The sequence below is a fragment of the Pteronotus mesoamericanus genome, unplaced genomic scaffold (assembly GCF_021234165.1).
Source record: "Pteronotus mesoamericanus isolate MK-2021 breed Mesoamerican mustached bat unplaced genomic scaffold, CSHL_Meso_final contig_116, whole genome shotgun sequence".
Classification (NCBI taxonomy): domain Eukaryota; kingdom Metazoa; phylum Chordata; class Mammalia; order Chiroptera; family Mormoopidae; genus Pteronotus; species Pteronotus mesoamericanus.
The window spans coordinates 39,211,169-39,224,753 of record NW_026555027.1 but is presented as its reverse complement, the minus strand read 5'-3'; positions in this window follow the sequence as shown (position 1 = coordinate 39,224,753).

Here is a 13,585-nt window from a genome sequence, read left to right as displayed (position 1 = left end):
AACAAGGGCAGACTTTTGGTAATAAGCTGAAGAATGATTCCTAAATACAATGAAGATTATTTCCTTGTATTAATTGATATATGTTATGAGTTAAGCATTCTTTTAATAAGTATTTCTCACTTGCATATTATGGTATAGCGAATAGAATACGGGATCTATTTTCTCAAATTTGTTCCTTAAAGACCTATGTGACCTAGGCTTAAATCACTTGCCACAATATTTTTTTATAAAATTAGACTTAATTTATTTCTAAAGCTTCTTATACTTCTGAAAAATTTATGTTATGACTTACAGGGATATATAGGGGGATTGGTAAAGTCTAGATTTTGGAAACAGGCAAACCTGGCTTAAAAACCTTAGTGTGTTTTTTTTTTTCCCCAGTGTGGGAACTTGGTAAAGTTATTGGAGTCACTGAGTTCACTGGGTCTCAGTTTTATAATCAGTAAATCTTCAGTAGCTTAACTAATAAAAGTTCTCACTCAAGTAACAGTTCAATGCAAGTATTTTTAGTAAGGAGGCTAGTTTCCTCAATGTGTGATTCAAGAACTTTGCTTCTTCCTTCAGTTGCACCCTCCCAGAGCTGTGGAATCCCCTGCACCCAGGTCTAAGGGAAGGAAGAAAAAGGAGAAGCCTTATTTTCATTTTAAAAGTGTTGGCCTGGAGTCGGCACACATCAGCTTTGTCCACATTCCTCTCTGGAGAATTGATACATGGTTATTCTTGGATGCAAAGAGTGCTACAAAACATAGCCCTTGTCTCATCAACAGTCCTTTCCAGAAAGAAAAAAAAATATTCGCGAGGAAGGAGCTGACTCGTCCACCGTAGGCATTCAATACTTTTTTTACTACCCATGTTTTTTCTTTCATGATGGTATCATCTTTCAGATCTTAGCAGAGACATGATAAGAAATATCACATACACTGTGGTAGGTGGAGTTTCTCTTTCTCGGACAGGATGTTCTGAGTGACATGTATAAGATCTGGGTACATGGCTATATACCAGTGTCTAATAAGTGCTTGAAAAGTACTATTATAGTATAAAATGGACTAGAAGTGTTTAGGGATAGTGTTAATAATAAACTTTTTCCTTGAGTATGTTTCTGACATACAATGCATTTCATTGTTATAACAAAAATAATTTCTTGACTTATTATAATTTTACAAACCCTTCTGCATTTATCATCTTTATACGTTTTGTGAAATTTGTTATTCATACAGCTGCTCTTAAAAGTGAACTGACAAAAATGCTTCAGTCCTACATGAATGAATTCACAACTATGGAATATGACTATTTTATGATGTACCTGAGCCAATGCTGTGTTGACTTATCATTTGTATACGTGTGTGTGTGTGTGTGTGTTTAGTATGTCACTGGAGTGATAACATGCTTTGAGAATTTTATTACATTTCTTGGGCATTACTGCATATAAATAAGACAGTCACTGACTTTCAGCTTCATGCTGTTTTTAAGGAAATAAAATTTGTTATTTCCTGGAAGTTACGTTTTAGTTTCTGATTATTGTCCGTATTTAGTTGCCCGTAGTATCTATTAGCAAAAATCCAGGTAACTAAAATATTATTGATAAAAACAACTTGAAACTTTCATCTTATATGCAAGCTTTTGCTGTGAAATATACATGTAAATAGGAGGCAGAGAGGACCGCCAGCCAATATCTACCTAGAGTGGGAACACACCATGCTGCTTTTCCTACTGCGTCTGTCATTCCTCTCTGTACTCACACTGCCACTGGCCACTGAGCCCCTAAAGCATGGAGAGGAGGGGAAGCAGAAGCTTCCATGCTGACTTTTCCACTGATAGAATTGCCAGCAGGAACATATTTGATTCAATTAAATTAAACAAGCATTTATTGAACATAGTCACTGGGCTCAATGCTAGTGTGAAATAAAAAAGATGATAGTGCAGCATGGCCCCTCTCTGGAAGGTGTTTATTCTAGGCGAGAAGACAAACGTATAAACTAGCAATTGCAATCTTCTGTAAAACGCTATAATATTAAATTTTATATGAGTGCCATGGGAGATTACCTTCTGATACAAAAAAATAAAATAAACCTAAAGATTAGCTGCACAATGGGATACTACTATACACTCAGCAGAACGGCAAGACCAAAAGTAATAATATTGGGGAAAATTTGGAGAATTCTCTTACATTGTTGGTCAGAGTGTAAAAGGGTACTATTACTTTGGGAAAGGGTATGCTAGCATCTTTGAACATAAAACTACCCTAAAACACATCAGTTCTGCTATAAAATGTTTACCCAGGGTACACAAAAATATATGTCCTCAAAAAGACTTGCACAAGAATGTTGCTAACAGCTTTAGTTGTACTAGGGTCCATCGGTGGGAAAATGACTAAACAATGGGATACTACTCAGCATGGTAATAAAGAGGAAGAACTATTGATCCACTCGGCAATGTGAATGAGCCTGAGAAAAGTTATGCTGAGACAAGGAAGCCTCATACAAATCAATCGGTACTGTACTATACCATTTATATGATGTACTACAACAGGAAACTATAATCTACATGGAAAAACATCAGAACTTCTCAACCATGGTGGACTCTGAGTGTCAATGGGAGGATTAAACTGGGAGTAGACATGGAGGAACTTCCTTGAATGATGAGATGGGTCTACTATACCTTTGTAGGTGTTTGGGTTATATTGACATGCATTTTTCAAAATTCAGAAAATGTTCATGTGGGATTTTGCCTTTCACTGTATAAATTTTACTTCAAAAGAAAAAAATCTTATAAACAAATATTTAACTAATAAAATTCATGATACAGATTTTAGTGAAAAGAAATTTACTTTGAAATGCATCATAAATAAATAAAATGGAGGAACTAAGTGGATAGATATGTAATAAAATAGAGAACAATGTTAGGGTAGAACATAGCAGTGGGTATACAGATAGTCACTGAAAAATTCTTTCAACTTCACTATATCTTAAACAATCATAATAAAAGAGTTGGCATAAAAAAAGCAGAAATGATCTCATTCTTTCCACCTATGTCATTGAAGGTCCTGTGTGAACTAATTCCATTACATACTCTCCTAATTTTTTTTCTTCAACTTTTCTATTGTTTTTGTTTTCCTCAATTCACAAATTTACTAAGCTTTCCACCACCTTAAAAAATTTTTGTCATTAAAGATAGTATCTCTTCAAAATATCTTTATTTCTTTCTCTCTCAGCAAAATTTTCTTTAGCTTGAAAGAGTATCTAAATTTGCCATCCCACTAACTTTCCTTTCTCACTCCCTCACAGTTTGGTGTTCATCTTTATTACTCAATTAAAGCTGCTCTCTCCACGGTTACCAATAACTACCTAATTGCCAAATCCAATGTTCCTTTCTCAGCCCTCATCTGTTGGGTTTGAGGTCACAGCAACAGGCCGAGCGAGGCAGCTGGTTTGGCTCAGAACATTATTATGGCTATAAAATGACATAACCTAGCAAACTGCTTCCTGTGGCAGTCCAATAAACTGACAGCTAAAGAAATGCGTGAAAGTGAAATGGCCACATCTCCTAGAATGTTTTTTTTTTCCTGTTTCTCTTCTCTGAATATTGACTGCTGTTGACCACCCGCAACTGAAAACATGTCCTTCCTCCAATTTTTATGATTCAGATTTAAATCAGTATTCTTCTTTCTCTGTTTTCCCACTTGGTGACTATTATCAAATTTTTATTAGCTCCCCCTTTTCTTTATATTTAATTTCCACTTTTAAACAAATCTGTGTTTCACTAACATCAATGGCATCTACATGCATTTAAAAAATAGTATAAGGTACTAAGGCTCCAGACAAACAGGAGTCCCAGCCTGCAGGTGGGGAACACTTTAGGGGTACTGTTGGACTCAACACAGGCTTGCTATACTGAGTGATGGTTTTCAAAGTTGAGCAGGAGGTTACATATCTAAAGTTTAACGTGAGCCCGGAATGTTTACAAATACCAGACCAAAGCTGTACTGCTGTGGTGAGGAGGTGGGACAGGGTCACAGGACTTACCCCTCTCTTGGGTCTTCCAGAGCAGCGGTCCCCCAACATTTTTGGCACCGGGGACTGGTTTTTCTACGGAAAAGGAGGGAGGGGAGGGACGGGGGAGAGGGAGGGACAGGAGGCGGAGCTAAGGTGAGCTTTCCTTACGAAGGCCTGGCTCCTAGCAGGCCGCTGACCAAGTACCTGTCTGCGGCCTGGGGTTTGGGCACCCCTGTTCCAGAGGTATTAACTGTCTCCAAGGTAGGCCCTGAGGTTTCTCTTTAGTACTCTGGAATAATGCTGCTTGAAATCTGTGTGGACACTGCTCACCAGGGAATTTCACACAGATGAAGATTCTGGTTAAGTAGGTCTGGGAAGCACCTGGGAGGCTGTAACTCTAGCGAGCTCCCAGGTGATATCAGTGCTGTTGGCCCAGTGGCCGCACTCAGGGAGCAGGACCCTAGATTTCCTCTGTGCCGTCTTATTGCAAGGTGTCTACTCTGATTGTTTTGGCCTGTAGGACATGAATGTTTGTTTCTTCAGAGATCCTGAGAGCAGCTATTTTATTCTCTGTAATGTATAATTATTCCTCTAATATGTTTTTAATTTCGAATATTCCTTTTTGAATTGGACACTGGCCAGGTAGAATGATCTCAGAGATTGTATCATAAATCCCCTTTCAGGAATCAAAGTAAATAGGGGAGGAAGACCTACAGAAACAAAATCAAAACTCTTCAAGGAAACTCAAATTTTATTTGGGACTGCTCCCTTCAAGTTCAGCCTTGGGGAGATTACATAGAGGCACCACATTTATAGTGGATGATTAACAGTTCCACCTGGATTCAAATTTCTTCTCTGTTTTACTATGGCAACCAAAAAAAATCTTTCTTAAGGAGAATGATTCTTGATGCAAACAGCTTCCATGAGTCAGAGGCCAGGACACATGTCAGTGATGGTGAGCCCAGCAGAACTGGAGGGTTCTGCATGCAGACTGCAGGGCACAGAGCCTTCTACCTCCTACCCTAATAGGTGTATCCCCAGCCTGAAGACCTCCTTCCTCTTTTCTCTACATGGTCTTTTCCCTTTTATCTGAATCTCTTTGTAAATTCCAGATAGATGGCCTCCATTTCTGTATCTTCAGCTTTGATCTTTCAGAAGGTTTTGTTTTCTCTTCCAAAAGTTATTTATTTATTCATTTCTCTCATTCATTTATTCATTTGTTCATGATATATCAACACGGAGATGTAAGGTGTGAGAAAGCATAAACCAGTCATTAGAGTTCTTTTGGGAAAGATAGAAAACCCAGGAATTTCAATTCATTATGTAATGATCAGTCCCCAATTCCTCCCAGCACACTGGGGCCTCGTCACACTTTTCTTTAATCTCTAGACAATACGGCTTTGGCCCTTATCCCACATAGTGTGGAAAGCTCGGTGATCCCCGCATCCCCCATTTTTGTGCAATCCCAGGGATTCTTTATATATCAGGATAGCACTTGCTCCAAATTCCTGCCTGGTGTTAACAACATCATGTTCCCTCCTGAAGCTGTCCTGTCCCCACAACTTTGTCCTTGAGATGATTTCTGCTTGCCGTATTTCACATCCTGAAGCTCTGTAACACAGGCTCTTGTCAGCAATAAGACTTAAGCAAGTGTTAGGTATAAAGGAGAGGAATAACGGAAAGCTGGAAGGGGAACCAAGGGGACACTGGAACTTTGCAGGCATTTACTCATTGGTATCTTTCCCCATAGGTCTCAGCCTGCTGGCTTTGTTCTGGGGCTCTCCTCTCTTTCATGTGCTCTACCCCTCCACTGGTCTGCCCACAACCCCTACTTCTCTCGCTGCAGTTACAAGCAGGGCAGTACAGCCCCTTTCTTGCAGCCTTCCCTTCTCTGGTCTCGCACAGGGGGCTTGCCTTTCGCAGTCAATAAAGGTCAGTCGTGGTGTCTTCCTAAGGAAAGGAAGATTCTTTTCTTCCTAAGAATCCTATCTTTCTAGGGCAATCACCTCAAACTAATGATTGCCTTTTTCCTCTGACAAGTGTATGATAAAAGTGCTAGGGATACAGCTGTACCAATGAAGGTGCTATAGCCATTTACAACAGAGGGACGTCTTGGAAATGACCATATTCAGTGTAAGAGGAAGGTTACAGAAAACCATGTGATTTCATTTTCTAAAGGCTTAAATTAAAAAATTTATTATATAGGTAAATACACATATATAATTACATTATTTTAAAATTTATAAGATTGTGCTTAGTCACGAAACAGGACAGTGGTGTCTCCAGGGGCCAGGGAGGCAGTAGGATGGGACGGGCAGGAGCCTGCAGGGAGCCTCACTGCTGATGGGGATGTTCCAGTTCAGAACTTGGGTAGGGGTCATGAAGTTTTATTTTATGTATATGCTTTGTAAATGCTGCATGCAATGCATACAGATTCACCGTAAAGTGATATACTGAAGTGTACACAGGGTTTTCTGGTTCTATAAATACTAAATCCAGATTTGGGGCAGGGGAATCAGAGGAAGGGCCATGAGAGGGTGATTCTTGAATGAATATTAAAAGGCAAATAGCCATTTCTGTTTATAAGTTGTACCTGCAACTCCAAATCAGTATGTGTCTGAAATAAACTCATATTTTCGTCTAGTGTAATATAGGCCAATTCTGTCAAAAGCTAATTCCCCAAAATGGCACCAAAATAATGTGGAGATGGGACCTAGTTGTTTATTGCTCCCATGATAAGGGAGGACAAAGCCTGAACAATTTTAGTGGCACATCAGAGCAGGGAAGAATAACACGTAATATATATTGAAATTTCAAAGTATGATGCTCGATTCTCAAGGAAAATGGAAATCAGCGTGGGACAGAGGTTTGGTGGGGCATGCTGGGAGAGGATCATGTGAAGATAATGATTAATAGTTTAGAACTGGTAGACACGGAAAGAGGAGAATTTTGTTGAAGGGTTCAAAGTGTTGAGTTGCAAACTATTGTTTGATGCTTTGTATTAAAGACTTGAAGTTCCTGAAATGAACAATTTGTAATTGCTCATTACAGTAATGAATTTATCCCATAAAGTAATTTGCAACTTTTATTCATAAAGTAATTTGCAACTTACTTCTGAAGTAAGCGTTTCCTGGAATACTAAAATTTTATGGGCAAGGGCAGTAGAATAATAAAACCATTTTAATGTAGACAATAGGCTGTGTAGATGGTTTCAGTTCTCAGTAATCCTGTCTATGTTATTCAAAGGCAGCATTCCTCAGCCAGTGAGGAAAGGCAGATTGAATTTAGAGTCAGAAATTTTGCATCTGCCTCCTGGCTTGGCCATTGGCAGCTTGGATGAGTCACTGCACCCCTTTAAATCTCAGTTTTGATGCTGTTGGAAAGAGGGACCTTGTTTCCCTTTGAGGATGGGCACCGGAATTAAATGAGGAAAGGATATTAGTATTACAGTATTAGTTTACTCTAAATCCTGTAGGGGAGGAAAAATGTTTCTTCTACTCTTCTAAGTTCCCAGCTAGGGTCCCCGTGTCAAAAGACTTATTAGCAAGAAAAATCATACAGATTTATTCAATAGAAATTTTACATGAGACAGGAGCCTTCATAAGGAAATGGAGAAGCTGGGAAGTTGTTACACCTGAGTGTTTTATGCTGGATTTGATGGAGAACAGCAAGACCTGTTCATTTTGATTCCTCTCTGCCTTGGAGGTAATGGATGTTTCCTTCCTCCAGGTACAGGTAAGGGTGCCTCTCACAGGCGGGCTTATAACCTACTTCAGGGGAAGGTCGGAAAGTCCTTCCTGCACATGCCATTTCTCAGGTTCCTTCAGCTTAAAATGCTTAATATGGCAAGGTACCATGTTTGGGGCTAATGTGTTCTGAATCCTGTCAGCTCCATCTACTCACCACTTCTAAACTTGTCAATAATTCAAATTCAGCCCTGAATGCAGACACTTCTCCTAACGTGGTATAGTGCGGCAAGTTTTACATTACTATATTTAAAACTGTTTACAAAATGAAGAAAATTGTGAAAGAAAAAAATTTGTCTGTTTATAATAGAATTAAAAGCAAAGGATATTAATCTTAGATTTAAATTCTTCCTGAAATTTGGCATTTGTGCCAATGCACTCAGCTTACTGAGTATTATAATTGACTGACATTCTGTGTATCTATCTACTTGCTTTTTTCCCTTTTTTTTCCAAATAGCTTTAGCATTCAGAATGAGCTAATTCTGCTTCAGTCATGCTTGATGGGAACTGGTGATTCAACTGTTGCAAAACTTTGGAAGTGTTCATTAATTCAGGCTTAATTAATGCAGAATGACAATTAAACTTTTATGGAGTGTATGTCATCGACATGAATACCATGCATTTATTATACTCCTAAATATTGAGATGAATACAAATGAATTCCAATGACCAAAAAACTTTAAAACTTTAAATTTTACCAGTTGGATTGCTGTGGATATATTTGCAATGTGCCTCATGCAAGTGAAAGAGATTTGAAACTATATTTTTTAATCTGTAATCTAAATGCAGGGAAAGAACTATATTTTTATTAAAATAATAGCTTTTCTTATAAAATAAGCCTCTGAACAAAGGCATAATTTCTTAACTTCTTGCTCAATAATTTAAATGCCCTAAAATATTAGCATTCTAGATTTTTGATATTAAAAATTAAGTCTGTGATTTCAAGAATATTTAGTATTTCTTATACTTAAGTGTGTGTTTTGTGTTAAATAAAACAGATGTACATTCTAGAATCTAACCCAACATAAGGTAAATGGCTATGTAAAATATGCCTGCTCATTTCAAAATTATAGTTTCATCAAATCCTAGGCTCATATACCAGGTTTCAGTATACGACAGTGCCAGAAATTTGCCATGGCAACTGCTGTATCCTTTATATATATAGAGAGAGAGAGCTACAGACTAACAGGAAAGAACCATCATGTAAGGATGCTCTCTCAATTCATATATTGCTGGATTTTTATTGATGTTCATTTCTTACACACAGTTTAGGTTGAATGCCCAATTGTTTTTGATTGCATTTATAATCAATATACTATTTCCGAGATTAAGAATGTAGCATAACTTTTAAAATGACTGTGGAATTCTTTGTTCTTTATAGCTTTACATTTCATTTAGCTGTGGGCCAACCCACTTTTTTGGTAGTGTTTTAGTTTCCTTTTGAAACATTCAGGTGCCTATAAATATCTTGATTTCTTTATTACTTTTTTCTCCAGTATTGGTCACACATATACCATCTATCAACAAGTTCATCAATCGGACAAAACAATTTCATAAAAGGAAAGAATTTATTTTTAATTTTAAAGGATTTTTCATAAAAATTATTTCAGAAATGAATTTTATTAGAAATATAAGAAATAAGATATAGTTATATTGAGTGATTGCCAATTGTAAAGACTTTATTAAAAAAATAATTTTTTTTAAAAGATATCTTTTGAAATGTAAAGGTGATTCTGGCTCTCCCAGCTACAAATAATAAAAACTACTATTTTGAGTCCTTTCTTATCATTCTTACTCAACATCACACTAAAAGTCCTACCTATACAACAGACAAAAAAAAAACCAAAAAAAAACCACAAATAGAAAGAAATAAAATTGTCTTTGTCACAGATGACATATTGTCTATGTAGAAAATCTCAAAAAGCCAACAAAAAAACCTTTTATCTGATAGAACTGGTAAATAATTATATCAAGGTGGTAGGACACAAGGTTAATACACAAAAGTTCATTGTTTTCCTGCATACCAGCAATGAACAATTGGAATTGAAAATTAAAAATACAATATCATTTATAATAGCACCAAAGACAAATTACTTGTATTTAAATCTAACAAAATATGTACAGAATCTATATGTGGAAAAATATAAAACTCTGACAAAAGAAACCAAAGATCTAAATAAATTGAGATATTCTCCACCCCTCACCCACCCCCATGTACTCTAGAAACTTGGAAGTCTTTAGGACTTATGTTTCCCATACCACCCACATTTAATCACCATGAGCTACTGTGCATACCTCCAAAATATATTTTGAATTTTTCTAGATTTCTTTATTTTTTTATTTATTGATTTTAGAGAGAGAAACATCAATTTGTTGTTCCACTTATTTGTGCATTCATTGGTTGGTTCTCTTATGTGCTCTGGCCGGAGGTCAAACCCCCAACCTTGGCGTGTAGGGATGATGCTCTAACCAGTCGAGCTATCTGGCCAGGGCTAGATTTCTTCATCTCTATGTCAAACACACTAATCCAAACCACTACTGAGGTTGTGGAGAAAAGGAAACACTCTTGTACTTTTGTTGGGGGGTGCAGGCACTATGAAAACAATATGGAGAGTCCTTAAAAAATGAAAAGTGGAATTCCCTTATGACCCAGCCATTCCACTTCTGCGTATATATCCAAAGAAACCAAAAACATTAATTCCAAAGAATATATGCACCTCTATGTTCATTGTAGTGTTATTTACAATAGCCAAGATATGGGAGCAACCAAAGTGCCCATCAATAGATAAGTGGATAAAAAAGTGGTGGTACATATATATAATGGAATATTACTCAGCCATAGAAAAAGAATGAACTCTTACCCCAAGGGCCAGCATGGGTGGACCTAGAGGGTATTATGCTTAGTGAAATCAGTTATTCAAAGACAAGTCCCATGTGATTTCACTCATATGTGGAATCTAAAGAGCAATATAAACAAACAAAACAGAAACAGACTCAGATACAGAGAACAGTCTGATAGTTGACAAAGGAGAGGGGTTTTGGAGGACTGGGTAAAAAAGGTGAAGGGATTAAGAAGTACAAATTGGTAGTTACAAAATAGTCACAGGGATGTAAAGTATGTCATAGGGAATGTAGTAAATAATATTGTAATAATTATATTATTACACAATTGTGTGGTGCCATGTGGGTATTGGAAATACTGGGGAGAACATTTTAAAAAGTATATAATTGCCTAACACTGTGTTGTACACCTGAAACTAATACAAAATAATATTGAATATGAACTGTAATTAAAAATAAAACAAACAAGAAACCAAACCACTACCAACCATTGCCTGAGATACTGCATAGGTACTTAATTGCTTTTCCCACTTTATTCTTGTCTCTCCTTTAAAATATTCTTTACACATTGGGCACAGTAAATTTTTAAACTAAATCATACTAGGTCTGTCCAGAAAATGTCCAACCATTGTTAATATAATGAGAATGGTTTGCACAACATCGATGTAACCTGGCAACTAAGGAGAGTATATTGGAATTTGCAGGTGTGAACAATGGTGACTTCACTGTGATAGTCAGTGGGGCAGTAGATGCTGTTGAATGAGCATGTGTACTGTGTGGCCATCACATTCAAAATGACTGAGTGAGTAGAGCAACGAATCTGTTTCAAATTTTGTGTTAAGCTTCAACATTCCTCCACAGAAACTATTGGGATGATTCAGAAGGCCACAGCTATGGGCAACTGGTGACTGACAGCTTCATCACCACAATGCACCTGCTCATGCATCATATTTCCTGCAGAATTTTTTTGCAAAACATCAAATCACTCAGGTGGCTCAGCCCCGCTACAGCCCAGATTTGGCATCCTGCAACTTCTGGATTTTCCTGAAACTAAAATCACCTTTGAAAGGGCAGAGATTTCAGGTCATCGATGAGATTCAGGAAAATACAATGGGGCAACTGATGGCAACTTGGAGAACTGTGTGTAGTCCCAAGGTGCCTACATTGAAGGGGACTGAGGCATCGTCCTATGTACAATGTTTCTTGTATCTTGTATTTTCTTCAATAAATGCCTATATTTTTCACATTACATGAATGGATACCTTATGGACAGACCTTGTATAACATATAATGCATTACCTTCTAGTTTTAGAACTCTTCATTAGTGCCTACTATATAGTTCATAAAATGTCCCCAAACTTCTTAAAGTGACCTTTAAACATTTGTACGTGCCGGTCCCCTGCCTACCTCTTTAACATCAGTCCTTGCTGTTTTTCTCTTTACTCACTATACTTTAGATATTACAGCCTTCTTATATGTGCTCCATACCTTCTCCCAGATCAGTGACTGCCAAGATGCTCCTCTTCCTGCCTGAAAAAGTCATTCCTAGCCCGTTCTTCAAGATGATTCTTGCTTATATGTTAGATCTCAGTTCTTCAGTGAGACCTTTTCTGACTATCTAAATTGAACCTTCTTATTACACACTGCATACGTGTTCTTTCCTTGAATAGCACTTACTGCAATTATAATTATGAATTTGCTTTATAATATTTTGTACATTACTTATCTTCCTTTCCTGACAAAACATCCCATGTGGAAAGGGATCCTCTCTCAATCCCAATCTCTCTCTCCAGCTTTCAATTCTCAGCATCTGGCACAGGACTTTGCCAGCATACATACTCTGAAAATAATTGTTGAATTAACAAATATTCTGACAAAGCTATTAGTTTAATCTAGATATGACATACATATAATAACATGCATAAAATGACCAAGTCTAAGAATACAGCTTGATTATTTTTATATATGTATATACCTGTGTACCACTACCTAAATCAAGATGTAAATCATTTCAAAATTTTATTATGATATTTATTCCTTACCTTTAAATTTTTAGCTAAGAACCCCAGTTGTGTGGTGTAGTGGTTTAAAAGAGTGATTCTCAAATTTTAATGAGCAAGTGAATCGCCCAGGGATCTAGTTAAACTCTAGGTTCTGATTCATTACATATGAGGTTGGTCTCAAGACAGTGCATCTCTAAAAAGCTTCCCAGTGATGTTGGTGTTGCCAGCCCATGTATCACACTTTGAGTAGCATTCTTTCAGAGACAGAACATATGAATCAGAGGAGTGAGTTCAAGTCCTAGCTCCGCTACTTGGTAGCTATGTGAACCTGTATCAATTACTCAACTTCTCTAGTACTCACTTTTCTTATTGGTAAAATAAGGATGATAATATTTACCTTGCCAAAATTGTTGTGAAGTCATATAAGATGACCCAGGGTGTAGTGTTTGGTGTGCGATATGGTAAATATTCCTACTGTTATATCTGGCCATGGGACATTGACAGATACTAACCTCACTGAACTGATTTTCTTACCTATAAGTGAGATGGCCCTTCAATCTTTAAATCTCTGTGACTCTCTTCTAGAATTGAACATCTCATTTTATTTCACTCATCTTTTATACTTAAGAAGAAAATGTGGAAAAAAATCAAGAACACTGTTCACAAGAGGGAAGTATGGGTAGAGATGAAAAATAACCTTAAAACAATAGTGAAAGAAGTAAAGCATGTAATTAATAAATGTTTACCAAATGTCTTTTCTGAATCAGTCCTGGTCCCAGCCTGGAAAGAGCTCATGGCCTAATGGAGAGACAGAAGACAAATATTTGAGCTAGTAGTAGTTGGCTAAGGAAACTCAAAACTCCAGGAAATCATTCCTATTCAGTTTGATTTGGAAAGGTTTTTGTGACACAGGCTCAGCAGAACCAATAATATCCTGAGACCTATGTAGAGTAAATTTACTTTGGGTTCTTTGCCCATTTCTGTCAATTAAATACAAGGTCTT